This window comes from Barbus barbus (assembly GCF_936440315.1).
Source record: "Barbus barbus genome assembly, chromosome: 12".
In the NCBI taxonomy this organism is placed as follows: Eukaryota; Metazoa; Chordata; class Actinopteri; order Cypriniformes; family Cyprinidae; genus Barbus; species Barbus barbus.
In genome coordinates this window covers 16,376,366-16,388,794 of record NC_136740.1, presented here as the reverse complement: position 1 = coordinate 16,388,794, position 12,429 = coordinate 16,376,366, and the positions used below count along the sequence as shown (strand labels likewise).

Here is a 12,429-nt window from a genome sequence, read left to right as displayed (position 1 = left end):
GGTCGAATTTGTTTGGGGAAATTGTTTTTGAAAAAATGTTTAAAAATCCTTATACAAATTATTAGAACAGGCCTCCATACATACAGTGGACAGTAGCAGGCGTAGAGTCAAAAAAAAAAAAAAAAAAAAAGAGTGGAGAACCACAGGCTTAGAAAGTGAAACCGGATTTTATACTGAAAGTTTAGATTTACATATTACATCTTTACACATATGTGATGCATTGTGGATAAATGAAAGTAATCATCAGGTATTTTTCCTGCCACACCAACGGATTACTGTCACAAGTATGCATGTCTTAAATGTTATCATAGCAACATAATAAAAACACAGCAATACGTACCTATATCAACATAATAAAAGCGTGTCAGTGTTAACGTATTTAACCTGTGTTTTAGCGCCACTTAGTGGACATTTCTCTTTGAAACTCCGGCGAAACGTCCAGTAAGGTAGGTATTTTTATGAAATCAGGTTGTCTTTTTGCTATGCCTGCTGATTACTGTATAAACATAAGCAGCACACACACTATTTTCGTTGCGACCATTTGATGGGTGTTCAACATTTGGCGTTGCGCTTTTTATGCTCTGTTTCTGTAATGAATCTTTATAAACTGTTTTTGGTTAAAACAGTAGAGAGAATATATGCAAAGTTGCCAGCAGCAACATTTTTTATATAGGCCTATTTAAATCCTAAAAGGTTATATCACAGTTGTTTAATAAAAAGTTAACTAGCACAGTTAAAGAATCAATGTTAAAGAAATCTGCTGGTCACAGCGTTTTCCTGGAACAGTATTGTTGCAAATTTGTCATTTATATGTTTGTTAATGATGTCACGCAGTTGGTAGAGTAATAACTTCTAATTAATCCGTTTATGGTCTGTTGCGAATGTTTGTTGGAACTAATTTTTCGGAAAACACAGAATTGTAGAACAATGCTGATGCAGCATTGTGTGACTCATACATCCTAAGGGGGTCATTCACACAGAACTTGTATTTCAAATCAAAAACACTGGTAATGGAATGAAGGCCTCAAGACCTGTTTTTAATAAAGTTTACCACAGTTTCACGTCAAGCACGAACTGCCAGTGGAATGTAAATATGTGTTCTGTGTGAACTGCCCCTTTGGCTATATGGCAAAAACTGCTGTAACTTCTGACAAGATGTACAATGATTTATTTAATTTAATTTAATTTAATAATTTTCTTCAGAGAGTTGGCCAGGGTCTTCCAAATCTTTATCATAATACTTTGATATGACTCATCATTATTTACATTTTTTTTTTCAACTGCTTACACACAAAATATTTACTTTTCTGAAAGCTGACACTCAAACACCAGAACCACACACCAAATCTGCAAAACCATACACTAATTCTCCGCCTTTGACTCAGTTTTCAATTTCATAAAACTATTTTTGCAAAACACAACACACAATTCTCTGTAACACACAAAAATCTAACAGGAATTAATATTATGGCAAAGATCTTTGCAAATGTTTGCTTTTGAGACGTATTTGTGGTATTTTCATTTTGCAAGATATGTGAGGCATTTTGTATGTACAATTCTTGGATTTGTGTGCAAAGTTTTGAAAAAAAGAGGCAAAGTTTTGAAAATGTGTGTAAGCAGTTGAACAAAACTGTAAATTATAAACAATAAAGTTTTTAGTTGTTGTAAACAATGGGACAATCAGCAATTGATTTCTCTAAGTCAATACAAATGGGAATATAACAAAACGTTTCACTAAAACTTTGGGCAGTGTAAATAGTGATAGACGCTATTTACACTAAGTGCAAATAGCGATGGATTGTATTTACACTAAGTGCAAATAGCAATAGATGCTATTTACACCAAGTGAAAATAGCAGTATTTTTTAACGATATGCTATTTACACTAAGTGCAAATAGCTATAGATTCTATTTATACTATGTTAAAATAGCAAGATTTTCTGCTATTTATACTACTTATTGCAAATAGTGGCAATTATCTGCACCTCAGTATTGTAGTACATTATAAAACAGTACGCAAGAGTGTAAATTATAATTTTAATTCAAATTTATTAAATGGATGCGACCTTATTGGGACAATAAAGCCCTCCCTACACCTACCCTAACCCGATACTTTATTTTCAACTTTTTGATTATTTCCTTCATTTTTATTGAAAATAAATGCCTTTCTGATGCGCTATGAGATTTGAAAAGGGAGAAAAAAATGTTTGGCAAAAGGTGGGCTCGAACTCGGGTCGATCGCGTCAAAAAGCATATGCCTTACCATCTACGCCACTGAAACTAATGTTGAACTAACTTCTTTTTTTATTGTTGACTAACCCAATCACACGTTAGTGGGCGGAGTTAGTGTAAATAGCCTTTGCCAACAAGATGGGCTATTAGCACTTAGTGTAAATAGACACTACGAAAACTTTGTGCATGTGCTGATATGTAACAAGTGAAACGAGTTCTAAAAATAACTGCAAGTCACTCAGTTTAAAGTATATCTGTAGTATACATACTATACAAAATGTTCTTATTGAACTAAAATATTATTAAAATAAAATATCATAAAAACAAAATATTATTAAATATGTTTAACCTTAGTCTTAGACAAGGTGTGCTCTAGGAGTATGAATGAACAGGGCGTGTGTGTTATTTTTTTCTGTGGAAGCTCAGTATAAGGAAGTAAAGAACTGTATATGTGCACATTTAAATTACTTGTCAAACTTTAAGAGAATCTCACTTGCCAAGCTGGGTGATCAAGCAATTTTATGTTAGAACTTTAGCCACTGATGATTGAAAAGTGGTATGTATTGCCCTTTTATTCTAGAATTTTAAATCACATTTTGATGGCCTGTTATAAATGTAACTGAGATATTATTTTTAAATTATTAAATACTTAAAAATTGACTTAGTGCACCCATTGCATTTTGCTTGCACATTTTAATGCAAGGGATAACCATCATATGTGATCATTTCCAGTGAAAATGCGTTCATGTGCTTTTCTTCTGAGCTTGGTTTTGGCACTTTGTCTTGCATCACCTACAGTAAGTGCAATAGTTGACAGGGTTTGTTATAGTACATTGTAAGGGGGATATACAGTTGTTGATTTCTAAATATGTTTTTCTTAATGTTTGAATACTGTTTTCATATCTCGTGTTCTAAGCCCCCACCAGATATGGTTGGTAAGTACAGCACACTCATAGATATTGATTTGTAAAAAAAATTGTAATATATTTCCATTGATTAATGTAAAAGATCCTATTTTGATCACTTTCAAGATATGATGCTCTTATATCATTTTACTTTCTGTTTCACTAAAATTATGTTTTTGTCTAGCACTCAGTTCTATTTTCTTATTTCATCTCTTATTTCATCTTTTTTCTTTTCATCAATACAAATTTCCTCATTGGCACTACAGAGGAACAGAAGGACATTCCAGATATAAACAAAGGTAAAACCAATATTAGTATGTATATATAAGTATGTTTATATAAGTCAACTTATATCTAATTTTGTTTACAAATCATTATTTTTACTCATCTTTTTATGAAAGCATATGTATTGTGAACTGAACAGTCTTGTGATGTTAGGTTTAAATCTCAGAGAAGGAGACATCATGATGGTGAGTTCTGTTTGTTTTTCATTGTATAAATATAATTCTGGATAATTCAGTAAATCTATTTCTCTCGGGATATTTAAAACAATCTCCGTTAAAGCCTAATCAAAGGAGCGCCATACTTTGGAATCAGTGGGATATTCCCGTCCCCTATGAGCTGAGTGTGAATCTTAGTAAGAAAACATGAATTTCTTATATACAATTCTGTCAACTTTTAAAGTAGTACTTAAATTCACTTTAATATGTTTTCCGTGGCTATAGGTGTGAACTATAAAGGAGTTATTTTGAGAACCTTTGAGCAGTTCAGACTGAAATCATGTATTGACTTTAAGCCCAGAGCAGCAAGAGACATTTATTACATCTCTGTGGAGAGTCATGACGGGTACAGTATGGTTCCAGTTAGTAATATACACAATATTAGTAATATATAATATACACTATAGCCTACACTATGATGTACTGAATGTATAGTGGGCAACATTTCAATGAATAAAATCCCAGTCCAAAGGCTGGGCACACTTGAGTATTTCTTGTAAAGGCTTTTACTAAATATAATATTTAGACAATTAATAATAAAATATAAAGTGTATATACATTGTTTGATCAGTACTGAACGTTATTCTTCCATTTGTGTTATTTGACAGTTTTGGGTACTTTTTTTGTGAAAAATATTATTTGAATTCTATAACATTATACATCAATGTAAATGTTATGTGAATGTGCTCTCTCACTTATTTTTCAGGTGTTGGTCATATGTCGGTCGCAGATCTCCTGGAGGTCAGACTCTTTCCATTGGCAATGGCTGTGGAGTAAAAGCCATTGTTGAGCATGAGTTTCTCCATGCACTGGGATTTTTGCATGAGCAGTCAAGATATGACAGAGATGATTATGTGACCATCAACTTCGAAAACATATTTACAGGTTGCCCTGTATTTATTATTATTACTTTATTAGTTAATTATTATTTTTTTACTTTTAGGAAAAAAGTGAAACTGTCCTTTAATTACCTAATGATGTATACAGACATGCTTGCAGTGTCCATTTAACTAATCAGCACTTAAATATGCCATTCCTTATGAACAACAACATCAATAATTTCATTAGTCTTTATTTTCAGGGAAGGAGAGCAATTTCAATAAATACAGTGAGAACCTGACCACCACCCAAGACACCCCATATGACTACTACTCTGTGATGCATTATGATAAAAATGCCTTCAGCAACGGTAATGGATCCACAATCATTACCAAGCGTACTGAGTTTCAATATGTGATTGGTCAACGACTGGACATGAGTGAATATGATGTGATTGAACTCAACAAACTCTATAAATGCAGTGAGTATTTCCCACATTATTGTCATTTGTGGCTTTTATTATTTTTATAGTTTTTTTTTATTTATCTTAATTCTATATAAGATTAAAATATTGCTGTTGGTTTTTGTTACATTTCTTAGCAGGAAAGTTTGATGTAAGGGAGACCAAGGAAAACGAATAGTAGCTGTAATTAACTGATTTTACCTCAAACATGTTTGTCTGTTTGCATTGCAGATTCTTCCATCTCTTTCCTTGATCACTGTAGTTTTGATCTCTGTGTCAGATGAGCGTCTGTTCTGCAGCTGATTATGGCTGGCAGAGAGTGAACTCAGTCAGTGACATCAGTGTGACTGACCACACATACTTAGGCAAAGAACAGAATGGTGAGACTTGTTACAGTCAGTCTGTAAATGTGAAGTTTCTTTTTTTTTCAGGATGGAAGATCAACTATATTTTTATTGGCCAGAAAAACCACACTTCTGACCACAGTTGCCGTCACTGTACCATCCAGTTTCACACAACTTCTGTATACATTGTTTTAATGTCTGCAGGGATGTCTTTCTTCATGCACTTCAGCACCGAGGGCAGAAATGAAGGGGACGCAACCAGAATGGAGAGCAAGACAATGACCCCTAAAAGAGACTGCAAAGTCCAATGCCTGCAGTTCTACTACTATCACAGTGGTCACGAGTCTGATCAGCTCAACATCTGGATCCGAGAATATCAGAACGAAGCAGACAGCAGAGGCACGCTCAGACTTATGGATCAGATCACAGGTCAGTCTTTTCTTCAGGCCTGTAAATCAAGATGTTCCTTACATTTTTAAAGTTAAAGTTACTTTAAAGTTTATTTTCTTGCAGAACCCCCTGGTAATTACTGGAAGCTGCATCATGTGCCACTGAATGCAAATAAAACCTTCCAAGTTGTATTTGAAGCCCGTAAAGGAGCTGGAAACACCAGTAGAGGATTTTCACTGGATGATATCAATATTTCAGAGACTGAGTGTCCCCACACATGGCAGATCAGAGACTTAGAGAAGGTTTTGAACAACAGTGAGTCTGGCACTTGGATGAATAGTCCATTGTATTACTCCAGTGATGGTTATCGCTTTCAGGCTCGCTTACATGTGTATCAGAATTACCTTTATATATATGTTCGTCTGGTATCTGGTGTACATGATGAGCAGTTGCAGTGGCCTTGTCCATGGAGACAAATAACCTTCCAGATGCTTGACCAGAATCCACACATACAGAAGCGCATGTCTTCTGAGCAGAGCATCACCACCACTGACCCTTCTTCGGCTTCTTCCAGTGAGACCTTTAATGCAATATTATTTTTCTGACTCTTCACTTTTTTTAAAGTTATTTAAAACTGTTGATCTGTTGCTTTTAACAGTCTTTTAAAAAGCTATATTGTGTTGTAATAGATGTCAGTTATTACTGGGACAATCCTCGAAATGTTGGAAATCAAGTCATCATAGGCAATGAGTCTGTGTTTGTGGGTACTTGGATTTATTCATATTACATAAAGAAAGATGATCTCACTAAAAGAGAGTTTATCAAGGGTGGTGACATCATATTACTCTTCACCATGCAAGGTAAGTTTTTTAGAGAAGCCCTGTTTTAAGTGCAAAATGGACAGAATTAGAAACATTCACACAGAACTTACTGCTATTTCTGCATCTCACGCATAATTGCCAGACTGTGTCAACATGAGAAAAGTTCTTAAGGGTCTTTGATCCCCGCAATCTTTTGCAATTCAAGAATGTGTTCTGTGTGAATGGTTTTAATAACAAGAATTCAAAATGGATGGCTATGATTTAGCTAAATGTTGTGTACTAAACCTGAATACTTTGTCATAGATATATCAGGGCTATTTCAATCTGAATACCCTGCCCAAAAGTGACAGTAAAAGATTTCAACATTTCTTCTTATTTGACTGCCCAGCAGGGATCATGTGCTACAAGGTGAATATCCATTTAAGCTCTGTTGTACCCTTATTGAAAACACAGGAAAAAGTGTTTTTAAAGGTAGACCTACTGAAGAAATAAACACTATATTTAAGAAATAAGATAATCTGCTATACTATACTTTTAAGAAGAAAAAAAAATACTTTAATTATCCAGGTTTCAAAAGGCTATTCTTAAGAAATTGTTCCTTGAATAGAAGATGCTTTATCATTCTAAATAATTATTGTCTAAAACATTTGTATTCGGTGCAAAATGGTGGTCAGAAGGTAAGGTAACTGAACATTAATTTAGCATCTGATGAAATAATGAAATAAACATAACATTACTTTCCCCAGAGCTCTTCCCACACCCCAGACAATCTCAACAACATCTACACCACAACCCACTGAGGGGTAAGCCACAATTTCATATGGTCAGATTTTTTTTATGTGGGTAGAAAATAAGCAGTAAGGTTTGGAAGGTGTGTCATCATAATGTGTATATAGTCAGCATGACTAGAGAGTGTTGTAAGGCATAATGCACATACAGTATATTCACAAATTTAAGATACCACGTGTTAAAACTATAATTATATATTAGATGCAAAATGAGCATTTTTATCAGGCTCAAATGTGTAGGTTCAGTAATTTCACTTTAATGGCAATGAATTGGTTCTTTTCATTGTCATTAAAGTGAAGTAACTGAACATAAACATAGGAGCCTGAGAAAAATGCTCATTTTAGAAGAAAATGTCAAACGGCACTTAGGCTTTTGCATATGAACTCTTCAATTAACTCTTCAAATCTTTTAGTAAAATGTTACTTATTGCATTCCAAATTGTGTAATAGTATAAAGGCATGGGTGCCCACAGTTTTTTGTGTGAGGATCTACTTTTCAAATGAGAAACTCCAAGTAAACCGATATCTACCAAGTGAAAAATAAATAAATAATAAAATACATATAAAATAAATCAATTAAAAGCTTGTTGAGATGTATCTTTACATTGCATTAATGTAATGTTTAATTAAAAATAATAATAATGTTCAATTCTTAGTACCCCCATAGAACTGGGGGTACTAAGCAGTGTTTTTGTTTTTACTCAAAGACCCCATCCTCTCCAAATCAATACTGCAAGCCCAACCTTTTCTATTCACTAAAACCTTTGTATTCTAGTGTTATTACTTTTCAATTACATGCAATTATTTTAAACAAAACAAATTCAAGATAGATTTAAACATTCCATGTTCTTTTTTGCAAACATACTCTGCAAAAATGTCAATGCAGATATGCCATCTGAAGGCGGGTCTACGCCATCAGTGAATATTTCCTCTGTCAGAACAAGCAATAGTGTCAGTGTTTGGAGCGTACATAAACACCACTGATCCTCACAAACTTCTCCAAAACACGCAAGTATCCGTTATAAAACACTCCTTGTATACAACTAATGAGATAGCGTTGGAATATACACTGAACTGTGTTCAAGCAGAAATATAGTGATCAGCGCGCCGAGAGCGCACATATGGTTGGTTTGGGCATCAATAGTAACGGAAATCTCCTATATGTCACTGTAATCATATTTACCTTCATTACAATCGTCATCCATCAAAACTTTAGGCTACTTGTGTGACACTGGCTTCTTTTTGAGCCGCCGTCCAATCAGTATTTCACACAGCGCGATAAGAAACGGCTTGAGCTGCTCCGAAACACAGAATACGTAGAAACGTGGTGCCGTTATTTATTTTTATATATTAATATATTTACATTATTTAACATATTAGTCATAAAACTAGTAAGTATATTTTATCTTGCGCCCCCCGACAGAGAACCACTGACCTAAAGCGCGATCGACCTGGGCACTCCTGAAGCATATCCTACTGTACATCATAGTATCAAAATATATGCATTGAAATCAATATTTGGCCACTGTGTCAGAAAGTTTTGTATGAATAATGTTAATTGCCACATCTGTATCTTTGTCCTCTTTTAGCGAGTGTCTGGACATATTTTGCAATTCCAGTGCCAAGACGGTTTCCTCTCTGATCCTCCTGGTGATTTGTTTCCTGTTCTTATGAATCAAATATGAGAACCACTATTAACCACCATCCAGTGTTTGAATACACAAGAATTCAATATCAAAGCAATACATCATCCTTCAGCCTTCTGGTATATTGTACAATTAGCTTGATTCAACCCTTTACACTTATTGACATATCTATATTCACATATCTGCGATAAAGCAATCAACATAGTAATCTTAGCTCTAAATCCAATTCTTACCAATGTAAATCTCTTTAATTGTGTTTGGCTGTCTTTAAAGGTTCAATTAAAAATTTGAATAAAGCTGAAGCATTATTGTAACATTTTGGTGACATCTAGTGGCTGATGGTAGAACTGCATTTCTATTTATAAAACGGCTTCTGATTTCATGTAATAGAGGAAATCTGTTATGTATGCATGTTGTGTTTTAAATAGCAGAAGTAACCTTATCAAGCCTGTACCCAAGTTGTGGGCTCAAGCCCTTGCCCTTTTTCAAAGGTAATACCACAAACCAAAAGTTCCTCTCTCAACAATTATCATCTGTAATATTGCGGTCAATAAAACAAAATGCATTTGAATTAAAATAGGTGTAACATGTACAAAACAGTAACAAAAATCACTCAAAAGTCGTAAATTCCAACTGAACGCCGACAAGAAATGAAGGTATTTGATTTGACAATAAACAATGACCTGCTCCCAACGCCGTTAACAAGACACTGGCTCTAAACAATACATTTTAAGAGAAAATATCCAGGAGGGTGCATGGTGGAGTGGAAGGCCAGTGAAATGGAAGTGAGCCTGGATCATGAATCAATGGACGAGACCATGGAGCAGACCCAGGCGAAAAAAGCCCATAATGTACTTAACATGTTCTATTTTCATGCACTACTTTTGTACTTAATATAAAAATGATTCTTTAATAATCATCTTAAGAACATCTAAGTGTGACACAACTGTGCTATTTTGGGACACAATGAATATGAATTAAAATATGCTTTTAACAATTTCTCTGTATTAAAAAAAAATAAAAATGTAGTTGCCACTTGATAGTACACTTAAAGCCATCTTTCATACACTAGTGGGTTTAAGTGTACTACAAGTGTTAACTAAATACTGAAAACCGGTATATTCCCCTTTTATTCTACAGTTTTTAATCACTGTTGATGATCTTAACTAGTATTTCAACATTATTAAATAGGCTACTTAAAATATATTTAAGTTATATAATAAGTAGGCCTATATCCTTTGCATTTTGTTTGCAAATAAAACATCATCAAATGTGATCATGCAGTGAAAATGCATGTATGTGCTTTATGAGTTCGGCTTTGGCTCTTTGTTTCTGCATCACCTATAAAAATACTAACAATTACAAAGAGGGTTACATCTGAATATTTTCACACACACATTTAATTGATTTCTTTCACAAATTGCATTGCCTGCTCTAAAATATGAGACACCAATGTTTCCAGAATTTAGGACACAGAATAGGAGACATGCTTATTCGATAAATGTTTTATTTGCTTTCTGGGTTATGTATATTTTTTAAGGATTAACTGTTTTTTCCAAGGAATTGTCCAAGGCATTTAGTAGTTATGAAAAGTTCGATTCATTTCCGCGAACCGGTTCTTTAGATAGTTCGGTTCATTGAATTGGTTCAAAAAGACGATCGGTTCCTGACGCCATCAAACAATGATGTCACTACGCTTCCCTGTTCCAACAACTCCGTGCCACGTTGTATCAATAAAACATTCATATAAAGTCATTTGTGTCAATACATTTTGAAATATTCAAATAAAAAAAAATATTTGTCAGAACAGACATTGCTGATAATTGCCTTTCGTTCACTTAATTTAATGGTGTTTGTGTGTGTCGTCAGTTTTATTTGCGGATCTTTATGTCAGACTAGCCAACAATTTGGAAAAGATTCCTAATCGTTTTGCACCTACAGCACACATTACAGACATTGATGCACAGTTGTGGATATGTCCTATTGCAGGTTTAATTTGTTTGTTTTTTTTATTATTTATAACAGTAATCGTAATAAACGTTCACAGTATTGCACAGAATCGTCAACTCACTCATCAGAATCCTTAGTAATCCTCGGCAAACTTCGACAGTTGTTTTAACCTGCTCATTCGGTTCTTTGTGCCTCGAGGGGAGTCATCCTTGGTGGTTTATGTAGGCTACCACGGTCATGCTGTCTGAATGGACCAGAACGTGGTGCCCCCTTAGGTCTGGCAAGAAAAACTGAAGGGCTCGACACACTGCCAGCATTTCCAGGCAGTTGTTGTGGAATCTTCCTTCCTCTTTCGACCATCGGCCGAAAGTCGGTCATCCCTCGCACAGAGCTCCCCAACCAGTGTTGGATGCATCTGTCGAGACAACCTTTCTCCTGCAGACCATCCCCAAGGCCACACCTTCTTCCATCCACTGATGGCATTTCCGAGGGGCCAGAGCCAAGGACAGGAAACGCCAAGGTGTGTTTACCTTGACACGTAGGCCTCCGAGACGCCAGGCGTTGAATGGAACCCTCCGTTTCAGCCAGCGCTGAAGGGGTCGCATACGAAGCAGGCCCAACTGCAGTACTGGAGACGCAGAGGCCATGAGGCCCAGCATCTTCTGAAACATCTTGAGAGGGCAAGAGATAGCGTCCCATTTCATTCAGATGGCAACGGATAGTGCGAGCTGACACTGTTGTACCCTGTGTCTGCAGATCAGCTTGAATATGTTTGGAAGATAATCGGGGTTCTTTATCCACATTCAAACAATCCTTTGTTGTAATTTTTCATTCATTTTGCTCTTCCATCCACGTCCAGGGAGGTAGTGCCATGGGCTGTAAACCTCTTGATGATAGTGGACACAGGAACATTAAGATCTCTGGAGATGGACTTGTAGCCTTGACATGGTCCATGTTTTTCCACAATTCTTTCTCTCATATCCACAGACAACTCTTTACACTTCTCTCTTTTCTCCATGCTCAGTGTGACACACAACACAAAGGTTGAGTAAACTTTTCTCTATTTTAACTGGTTGCAAATGTGATTACTATATTGCCCACACCTGTTACTTGCCACAGGTGTGTCTAAATACAAATTACAGGAGCACCACATGCTTGAAAAGCAGTTATCTCTTACAATTTTGACAAGGTGCCAATCATTTTGCCCAGTCCATTTTTGAGTTCTGTGTGAAACTGTGTTCTGCGTTTTTTTGTTTTTTTTTAGTGTGTGTTGTTGCAGTGCAAACAAAAACAATAAGCATATGAATACCAAAATATTTGCAACTGGAACAATTTTCTGAGAGAAGTGTTGCATTTTCTGACAGAATTGCAAGGGTGCCGATATTTTTGGCCATGACTGTATATTATAAATGATTGTACATTATAATTTACAGTTGCTGTATATTAAGGACAGAAACTTTATTTCAAACATTATTGTATTAAGTTGTATACTGCCATTCTTATAGGCCAACATTCTTACTATGAGATGTAATTTATAGGACGGGACAGATCCTTTCAGGTTTGTCCCCACTG

At 35.3% G+C, this 12,429-nt stretch overlaps 1 pseudogene across 1 annotated transcript; it reads left to right on the top strand.

Annotated features, from left to right (window-relative positions):
• The first annotated feature begins 3,600 nt into the window (after positions 1-3,600).
• On the top strand, positions 3,601-8,940 carry LOC306878543 (meprin A subunit beta-like; annotated as a pseudogene). Its single transcript has 12 exons — positions 3,601-3,606; positions 3,701-3,773; positions 3,862-3,982; positions 4,343-4,521; positions 4,718-4,936; positions 5,150-5,298; positions 5,467-5,691; positions 5,776-6,225; positions 6,342-6,512; positions 6,777-6,881; positions 7,220-7,276; positions 8,851-8,940. The product of its transcript is annotated as a meprin A subunit beta-like (transcript).
• The last annotated feature ends 3,489 nt before the right edge of the window (positions 8,941-12,429 follow it).